Below are 9,028 nucleotides of genomic sequence, written 5' to 3' on the forward strand. Positions count from 1 at the left end.
AAGTGCCCATTAGGGAGATTTTCAGAAAGGTTAAGGGTAAGTATGCCCTGAATTCAGTTCCCTAATGTAAACAAGTATGTCTTTCACTCTGTGTTTTCTATTTCTAGAGTTTGGGGACTTCATTTTCTAGAAGCACTACAATTCATTATAATCTTGCTGTCTGAATTTATTTAGGCAACAACCTCCTAAGAGGAAAATTAAGTTTGAGTGCCTTGCTGTTGCAATAGGCATTTTTTACCATGGCTAATGATCATCATTTCTTAAGTACTCCAAGAGTAAGAGCTTTAAAAACTCATTTGATTGAGACACTAGTACAGCTATTTCATTTACTCTTGAATTTCTGTAGTGTTTCTTATGTGGAAGGAGAGGTAGATCCTGAGTCATGCAGTTCAGCTCTCAGTTTGACCTTCCCAAGGGCCATTTGTGGCTACATCAAATGGAGCTCAATCTAGTCATTGCCTTGCAAATACTCCAGGTGCAATTTCCCTTTTTTTTTTTTTTGGTATTGTCTTATTATTTTGGTGAGAAAATTAATTTCCTTTCTCTCAAAGCAAAGTTCTGTAATGTGAAAAAAATATGAAGTATTTTTTCAGTCTCAAAAAGATTCAAAGAACACAGCAGTGATCCTGATGCTCCTCCATGTGTTTTCCACTGTTATGCAGTAATATAGCAAAAGGCAGTAGAGGCGTATTAGGTATTTCTCCTTTTTCTCCTTGCTTATGAAAAGTAAGATGCAATTATTTTCTAACAAGAATTAGTTAGACTACATGTTTAGAAAAACATGGAAGAGGTACTGATGCCAATAAAAAAACCCATGTGTAGTTGAGACAGAATTAGACAATGCAATCCACAACTTATATTTTCTCTTAATAATCTCTAATGGATAAATATGTGAAAGCATACAATAACTGATATGAAAAGGATAAACAGAGTTAGAAGGAATACCACAGAACTGATTAACCCTGCAAAAACCTCCTACTAAGGTAGTACTTACTATAGTGGGTTAGTCTCATGTTAATGAAACATTTAATTACGTTGGTTGTAAACCTCAGTATCAACACAAAAGGGGCATTCTTTCAAATTAAAAGGAAGGAACATGAATACAACATTGTCACATGTTTTTGCTTAATTTCTGATTTATTTAGTTTCTCTTCACTAAATTAAATTAAATTAAATTAAAATACTAATAACAAAAAAAAAAAAAAAAAAGAAAAGACGATGCAGGCTAGAACTCAAACTTAGCCAGAGCATGAGCTACCACATCATATAAAGGGTAACTCAGAAGTTTTTTAAATCATTAAGAAATTGCATCAATTAGATTGCACTAATTGTCAGTAACGTACAGGATGTAACAGATATTAGTAGCAGATTTAAATCAGATTATGAAGTAAAAAAATGTAGACCAAAAAAATTCCTTTTGCTTGCCTTCCTTCTATGCACAATTTAAATAGATTGCTCTCTAAATCAAAAGGAAGATACTATATAAAGTGAAGAAACCAAGTTAGTACCTGAATGTACACTACAGTCTCTGTCTCATGGATATCCTTTAGCAGTCATAAAGCCTTGTCACTTCCTTTTGAGTTAATCACTTGATGTCGGGGTTCAGGTTGGTGACATATATAAGCCAAACCTCTACTTCTCCGGCCTGCTTTAGCATCTGGTCTCCTCATTCATGTCAATTGAAGCAGGTCTCAGATCTCAGATCTTGGCAGATCAGGAAGGATGTCTTGGCCCTGTAGCCTTTAAGTGTGTTCATAAGTACACATATTTCCTATAGGGCAGTGAATCTGGGCTCTATGAGGACCCACAGGAAGATTAATTCTTTGTGTGTGACTTTCAAGAGCCTGAGTCTATAACCTTAGCATATCATCGAGAAGTGTTGCATGGTATCTTTAAAAAGCACCAAATAAAGTATTGTTAGACCTTTATCGCATTTTCTTTCAAAACAATAAAGCTGGTGAGTGAAACAGAAAAATGGTGGAACTGTGAGAGAATCAATAAGTAGTTGATATTGGAAGAGCTCTCTGAAGATCATCTGTGCCAATCTCCTGCTCAGAGCAGAGGCAGCTCCATCAGGCGCTTTAGGAAGGCAAAACAGCAGTTCTGAGCATAAGGGTAGCAGGTTTCCAGGACCATCCCCTCAGCTGCTTTACGACATCAGGCTACTCATTAGCTACTTTCTATCTCAGAGATCCCATCTGTGACAAAAAGATATTAAATTCTAGCACAATTCCTAAATTTTCCCCATGCTTTCTAGAAAAACTTGTTTCCAATAGGAGTGGGAGAGTCTTCTAAGATTATTTAGAAAGCTGCTTAAACACTTTAAGACTACCTAAAACACTTGCATTCTACACTTCAATACTGTCAACTCCTGTCCTCACAAAGTGTAACATAAATTCAACATAAATTCATCCATCCATCACTATTGGAGGAGACCTGAATGGATCCTCCTGACTTCCTGCAACCAGTTGAGAATAGGGAAGAAGATAATCTGAATGAACTGGAAAATTTTTGATGGGTGCTATGAGTAACATTTCAAAAACAGTGTCAGCCATCATTCATTATGAGCCCACAGTAATTACCCATTTGAGTACCATGCAAAAAGTAATGGGAGGTGATAATTCCCATTGAACACTTCCAACATGCCCTCTGTCCTAGAAGAATGTGCCTTAATTTACACTGAAACTTAAACCTCAACCCAAATCCTAAAAATAAAACCAACGCCAACACCAAAAAACATTTAAGGTTACGTACATCCACTTCAGAAGAGACTTCAGACACGTAATACCAATGTTTAAGTTTCAGCTTCTGAGGAATGCAAGAGCAACAAAGAAAAAATCCTGGTGTTTCAAATGCCACCCACTATAAAAGTTCTCTGAATTGGGGTGATAAGCATGAGGATTTTACAAAGTTGTGCAGTTGAGGTGTGTTACATCAACATTTCAGCTGGGGTTTGTGCTTCTACAGCAGATTTCCTTGCTGTCTTCATTAAGAGAGCCTTTACTTGCTAGTCTCTCCACAGCAAATGCCTTTGGAGAGAGCACACAAACCACAGGATCAGACTACAGCAAGTCAGAGGTAGGAAAAACCCTGAACTATGAGTAATGACATCTTCACATCTTCTGCACCAACTGCTTCACTCCAAGTAGACAGTCTTGTCCCCCACACTCGTCATGGTGGGTACAGCTCACAAGCACTATCTCCATTAATACTGTTTCCAAGAAGGAATGAGTTAAGTTGATTTATATTACAATAATTTCTTGCATCTCCTCTTTGAGCTGCTGCAAAGAACCAGAACAGGAATTGAGTTGAAGTCCTTGTTAGTAATCTTTCTACTTTTCCCACTACTACAGCTGTCACCTCAGTGGATGAGAAAGCTTAGAGATAATGCAGCGTTCCAGATGCCATTTATTCTGAGGATTTGTTTTTGAAAAATGCTTAGTATCTATTTAATCCTTGTGCTCTTAGGAGAAGGAGACCAAGAGGTAAATGTGCTTTTTTTTTTTCTCTGATAATTAATATGAAATTAAAAAAGGGGAAAGGGAAATGGATGGTAAACTGCTCCATCACTCATCATTCCCCCTGTCTTCCACCCCCCTTCCCTCCTCAAAAAAAAAAAAAAAAAAAAAAAAAAAAAAAAAAAAAAAAAAAATCCAAACTATAGGACAAGTTTGAAAGAAGTTTTGAAAACAAATTAATCATTTTGGGGTTGGGCTGAAGCAGTGCTTATGCACACTAGGAAATAAATGTGATAAACAAGAGCTGGCTCTTCCTGTATGCTGCCATTGGTGATTACTTTATATTTAAATGTTTCAAAGATAGTCAGAGATTAGCCTTTCACAGAATCCAAATATGAAATTCAGCCAAACTCAATGACTAACTGACCCCTGTTAGTCATATGTCCTCTCTTCAGCAAATTACTAATAAATGCTTGTAGGAGGAATGTCAGACAAGATTACACGTCAGTACCATTAGTAACTCTGGATCGTCTTTCTTATTCCATGGTTGGATAAGAAATGCTTTGTCATTTTCAGGAGTCATGCAGAAGTGAATTTCATATTCATTTACACCTCTTAGCAGAGATAACATGGCAAGTAGCAAATGGATCATCCTTTCAGCTGTGAGCTCCTGAGATTTCATTTATAATAATTCTGGCAGTCAAGCATGCAGTCAGATAAAACACCTCCCATTCCTCGTCTGGTTTCATACAAACTGAAATACTGCCCCAACTTTAGGTCTGAATGTGTGTGGGCATAGATATACATATATGTACACAAGCATGAATTCTTCATCTTTATTGTATGCCTTACTTTTCTTTCTATGTAATTTCAAACTCTCCATTATTAATTCAGCCCTTTGATATCTCCCAGAAAAGGGTGAGCAGGGGCTTGAAAATTCTCTTTTGCCATTTAGCAGGACTCCTCCATCATAGCTGGCTAAATGTCTTTAGATGTTTAAAGATACTATTAAGTACGCACTGGGATCTATAGATATGACTCAGTGCCACTAAAATATAAGGAAATCACGTTTAATCTACTTCAGATTTTTTTTTAATCACATGCAACATACATCTCTGTTTAACCATCAAAGCAGCTTTGTGTACACTTACACATTGCTCCCAAGTGTCTAGCACTGGCTATGCCTTCTGCTTACTGCCCTTTCAATAACATCTTGAAAAATATGACATTAAAAAACAAGTAGTCTTTCCGTTAGTAATATTAAGGTTCATGAGACTTCAATTTTTATATTCTGTAATTTCAAAATCTGAGCATATATTGCAATGTGCTTTCTTGTCTTGTTCTTCAAAAAGATGAAACTTATCTTACATTGCTACTATCACAATTGACTGCCTCCTTTATAGATGTGAAAGAATGGGTTGAAATAACCATCAATAAGAAAATAGTTTAAAAATCTAGTTAAGTACAATGTAGCAGTAACAATAACTAGCAGATGCAGTAGCCAAGAATTTCACTAAATTGGTGTATGGTGCTTCAGAACAGCAAGCATTTAAATCAGTTACACAGAGATGGAAAATAGGTTTATGCTTTTGAGACAGTAGTGTAAAAAATAAATAGTTTTGATAGAAGAATAATTCAGAATTATTAATGAGATGCTGAGCCAAATATAAACCAGAGTAAGATGTTCTCCCCTCATTGGAAGGTTATGTGAGGGCTACAGAGCAACAGGGCAGTGGTGGTCCTTCAGAGGGGGAGGTGGCCACGCAGTGAATCTGCAAATAAGTAATTCCTAGCATGTTTTGGCCTAAAGCAATTGTCAGGCTATAGCCCCTGGGATCAGAGGTCATTATTTCTAGTCCTCTCACTGATAAAGGGGACCCTACACCTGGGACCACTTTTCTTATTTAAACCAAGTAAGGAAAACTGACCTACTAAAAAGGTAATTTGTTTCAGCTTTCCTGACCTAAGCAGCAGGGACTGAGTTATGTTACATTTGCAAGAGAGAATCTGAAGAGAAGCTGGTTTTGGTCAATCACCATGCATTTCAGTCCTGACTTTGTCTTTTAATCATACTGGGCCAAATTTTACATGTGACTCTCTGGAAGTGCAGAAGCATAAGCGGATTAATCCGACTGGGAGGTCAAAGCAGGATCGTACTTCCAAGCAGATACAGGATTTCTTTGGAGGGATCCCTTTCATGGGTGTCTGTAAGACAGGTGTCTTTCCTGCATCAGACTCAGTGGTGTTGCTTGTGGTTCTCAATACATGCAGCCAGCCAGCAAGGAAGAGCTGGGGCTTGAGCTGCTCATACCATCTCTTATTTGTAGAAGGATGACTTTAAGGTTTCCTAGCTGTGTCTGTCTCTGCCACACTGTAACTGATTTACCAAACAGGCCATAAAAAGATTTGGGATACTTTGCATGTGTTAATGATCACTAATGTTTTACTGTTGCATTTATTCCTGTAGCGTTTACTTCAGCTAATCTAGTGTGCATAATATTTTTCTTTCAATTGAGATGAATATGCCTGGTAAACTTCTGAAATGTCCCTTCGCAAGGTAAAATAAAAGAATCTTTGTAGCCATCATTAAATGCCTTCTTCACAATATTTATACTGCAATCCGAACAAAGCAAATGGGTGCTTTTGGCAGGAAAAAAACAGTCTTAAAAAGACACAGGCTATTGTTGTTTTCTTGCAATGTATAAAATTCCTCAAAAATTACATGGTGTCACACAGCCTGCCATAGCTTATAAAAAAAAATTATGCACTGCCTTTAGTTTTATTTGGAAAATTACATTGTGTTAACTCTTTGTGTCTTTGAGGGCACTTCTCTACATTGCACAGTAAAGCTTCTTCCAGACAGATGTGTGCCATGCACACAGCTCAGAGTAACACTGTGTGGAGATAGTGACTCTGGAAAGGTTGGCTCAGATCATTTCATCAGCACAGGGGCTGCCATGGGCTGGGAGCCAGACTGCTCCTGGCCTGGGAAGAGGAGAACTCTGAATAATGGGAACCTTGCTGCTGCTGCTGCTGCTGGAGGAATGAAGGCATGGCAGGAGTGAGGGAGGCTGCAAGGATGAAGCACATCTTTGATGTCTTTCTCAGAAGCATGAGCCAACTTGGTTTGTTTTTGTCTCTGGCATAAGTAGAGTAGGCAACAGAATAATTCTCAATGCAGCAATTGACTGCTTGACTTGTCTGTGATCAATCACTTGATTTACTAAAACCTGTCTGCAGCAGAGCTCACTGACTCCAAGCACAGGTCTACACAAACAGCCTTCTAGGGTTGTAATAGCCTGGCCAGTGCTTTCATGGGGATCTCTGCACCACACATCCTTGCATAGGGCAGACCTTCCCCCATACTCCAAAACCATGCATCTTTTAACCAAAAGCCCAAAAAAGACCTCTCTGTGAGCTTGGTGTTCAAAATGGGAAGGCTGAAGCCAGCCTCCTAAGAAACGTTTTAAAAACTCATCTTCTGAAAGTATAGGACCTTGATATCCCTATTACAATTAAAACCTTCTATGAGGCAAAATTATGAGACAACAAAGCAGACTCTAACTCTTAGAGATTTTATTGCATTAATGAGCACCCTCTTGTAGACATTTTCTAGTCTTTTAAATAGCTAAAGCATAAGGTCAAATGTTTTGTGACTACACTGTCACAAACCAATGATTTCCAATATTTTTCACAAAACAGAGTAACTTTTTTTTGGACAATCTCCCCTGTAGCCAGTATTTAGCTGGATGAGTATTCTTTCCCATATAAAATACATGGATGATCACTGCCTGTTTAAATTCCCATGTTAAAGATGCCAAAAAGTATAGGTGAGAAATTCGTGGTGCTAATTTATTGTCCTGTTTATGACAAAGGAGGAAGGAAAGCACAAATGAGGTGTCTCTGCTTAGAGCAAATGTGGTTGCAAGAATCAATACTACTTTGGACAAAAAGGACAGAACTTCTGCTTAAAAGGCCATGTAGAAAACAACTGGTTTAAGTATGCAAAGGAAACATTTGTAAAGGGAGGCATGATGTCTGCATCAAATATTATCTTTGAAGGTATGTCTTGTTGGCAATGCTGGTAGATTCAAGTGGCATTAGCTGAAGTCCAATATTCATGTCAAAGGAGTGTGGGACAATAAACTCCTGTTTAGGGTGACTGAAGGTAGTATGAAGTGGATGTGTTTCAGCCATTTATTGTAAATAAAGTATAGAGTAATGGGAAAGATCCTCAGGACCATCTCCTTGCTCATCAGTGCAGCCTTGGGCAGTGGAATCCAAATCAGAAATAACAGGCACAAATTGTAGAATAACTAACTGAATGACCCTGGTAAGTCTACCAGAAACAAACCACGTTATGGAAATGTTGTTCTCCAGTCTGTCAGCTTCACCATGCAACACCAAGACCTATTCCATACAGAAAAACTAAATAAAAAATATTTTTATAAATGCAGAACTTGATCAAAATATGAAGAGTCATATATTCAAGGATTTCATGCCTGTCTTAACCAATATATTGCAACATTTCAGTTTCTCACTGATTTCATAAATCCAGTGCTCACTGGATCTTAGTAACAATAAACTTAAACATTAATGTCTTTGATTCAAGAGGCTTGTGAGGCAGATGGTCCTAAAATTCTTATATATGAAGAGCCAGAAAAAAAGTGCTGTTGTATTTTAACATCATTCAATACCTAATTTTAAATATCGAGTGACTGTATGCTAAAGGCAGAATTGAAAAAATCTGATCAAAACTGCATCTGTTGTCAAATCTCTTTGTTAGGGACATGCAGATAGGAACTCAGCTGCTGGCAGCAGGAACTTAGTATGAAAGAAAATGAGTGCAGCAAATGCAAACAAATGTCTCATCTAAGTCATTAGCTAAAGAGGTCATTTTAGAAAAATAATCTTTATGTGTGTTATCAAGAAATCACTCCAATTTAAAATGAGCAATTATCGGAAAATATCCAGTGAAAGGCAGAGTAATCCTCCTAACTGTCAGAGACTACTTGCTGTTCATACCAGCCTTCATTCTAGACCTCTCTTTTAATATATTTTCAAATAAATTCTTCATAAGACCTCCAAGGCTCATGAAGATGACTGAAGTGTGATAGACTGATTTGTGACTTGCCTCCAACTTTTCATCATTCGGCAGTTTCCTAGAATGTCTCTGTAATCTTTAGGACTATGAGTCTGGATTGGGGATTTATTTTTTTTCTCTTTGGCATCTCTAAAGCTGGGTATCTAAGTCTGCCCTTATCACCCTTAGCCCGTTCTACAGTTAAGCAGGAGTAAAAGGCGATTCCAATGGGGATTTGCTTCCCAATGAAAATGTTTAAATTGTGTGAAATAAATCCCTTCTGTGAACACGGCTCCTCTTTATCTTCTCTAGCTTTAGAGGAAACCAGGAACAATTGGTGTAGACTTCAGCATCTGTCTCTGGAACATCTACAGTCAGATGTGATGAATCTTAGCTTGCAAGAGAAATATTTGTCCCAGTACCAGCTGAGGTTCTACACAATGTACTGCTTTGTGGACCTGGTGATGTCTGGAAAAAATAACTAGGA

Source organism: Anomalospiza imberbis, chromosome 1, assembly GCF_031753505.1.
Source record: "Anomalospiza imberbis isolate Cuckoo-Finch-1a 21T00152 chromosome 1, ASM3175350v1, whole genome shotgun sequence".
NCBI classification, from domain to species: domain Eukaryota; kingdom Metazoa; phylum Chordata; class Aves; order Passeriformes; family Viduidae; genus Anomalospiza; species Anomalospiza imberbis.